This window comes from Capsicum annuum, chromosome 4 (genome assembly GCF_002878395.1).
Source record: "Capsicum annuum cultivar UCD-10X-F1 chromosome 4, UCD10Xv1.1, whole genome shotgun sequence".
Classification (NCBI taxonomy): domain Eukaryota; kingdom Viridiplantae; phylum Streptophyta; class Magnoliopsida; order Solanales; family Solanaceae; genus Capsicum; species Capsicum annuum.
In genome coordinates, this window is record NC_061114.1 from 20,535,145 (window position 1) to 20,536,998 (window position 1,854).

The following is a 1,854-nucleotide window of genomic DNA, read 5'->3' on the forward strand; positions in this document are numbered from 1 at the left end:
CATTTCCAATTATCTTTCAACAACAATCAAATAACATACTTCTTATGCTCACATGCATATATATATACATATCCATATAAATAACACCAACATAATTTACATCCTTACCATAAAATGACCCTTTTGATTTTGAAGTCCTGTTGGCACAAATAAGGGGTGCTTCTCGAAGCCCCCGAGACGGTGAACACAACTACGGAATCAATTTGGATTTTCTACGGTTGAATCACAAGATAATTGAAGTTGAACTTAGGCTAGGGTTTCTTATTCTTCAATAATTTGGATGATAAATGATGGATATGAGGCTAAGTATATGTATATAATGACCAATTTTCGTCCATGAGTTGATGGAAAATGACCATATTGCCCCTAAAATTTAAGTAAATCCGAATCTGTCCATGGTGGACTATTTTGATAGGCTAAAGTAAATCGACCATAACTCTTTGCTCCAATATCGGATTTGGGTGAAGTTGGTATCGTTGGAAAGATAATTCAAAGGGAATTCATTTAATATAAAGTATAACACCCAGTTCGTCCTTTACAAGGAGTTATGATCATTTGAAATTGACCCTAAGAATCTGTTTTGAGAGGCTAAAGTAAAACGAGTATAACTCATTACTCAGATGTCGGATTTGGATGAAACCAATTGCATTGGAAAGAAGACTCAAAGATCTTTCTTTTAATAGGTGGTATCTCTCCCAGTTCATTATATTAAGAGAGTTATGATCGTTCAAATTTGACCCAAAAAAATGGCTGGCCTTAGTAGTTTGTGTGCAGGAAATTTTCCTGCACATTTACTATTCCCAATATCCTGGCCACCGTTTTATAGTTTCGAACGTGCTCGATTATATCCGAAACCTATCCGTTTTTGGAAATATTTATATTGTTGGAAAGCTTATTCAATAACCTTCGTATGGAACCATCGACGGGCAAATTCTGGTATACATAAAATAAAATAAAATTAATTCCATATAAATAAGACCAATACACGTACTTGAATACGCCAATATATATACTTGAATACTGGGTGTTACACTCAATATTATGCCTTGAAGAGGACTCGAACTTCCACTCTCTTTAGCACCAGATTTTGAGTCTCACGTGTCTACCATTTCATCACCAAGGCATCTTGAAAGTGAATCGTATTCCATGAATATGATATCTATCTGGTGTGATGTATGGAATATATGACAAAGGTAGATCTATTGATTGTTCATGTCATATAGGCCCGATTTGGACATCCAATTGCTTTGATTTGAATTATTCGGAGAATGCAATGCCTGATATATATAAAAAAGATGGACAGTCAAACCTATTTCTCAATTCATTCAAAGAGGTGAATAGGGTCCCAATAAAGATATGTAAGAAATAGGTACGGTACGCGTATTCCTAATCCTAAATGGATTGTAACGATGTAGGGATCCATATGTAAACATAGTAATCCCTCCGTTTCAAAAAGAATGACCTACTTTGACTTGGCACAAAGCTTAAGAAAATAAAGAAGACTTTTGAATCTTGTGGCCTTAAATTAAAGTTGTGTCAAATGTACCAAAATGCCCTTTAATCTTGTGGTCCTAAACATGTCATGTGGCAACAACAACAACATACCCAGTGTATTCCCATCTAGTGGGGTATGGGGAGGGTAGAGTATACGCAGACCATACCACTACCTCAAGAGAAGTAGAGGCTATTTTCGATAGACACCCAACTTAGGACCAATAACAGTATAACAAATACAAAAAATAAGCGGATACAAACTAGTATGGTACACAAAACAAACTAACAGTATAACAAACACAAAAGATAAGTGCATAATAAACTAGTACGGGATGCAAAAAAGCCAACACCACTAACCCC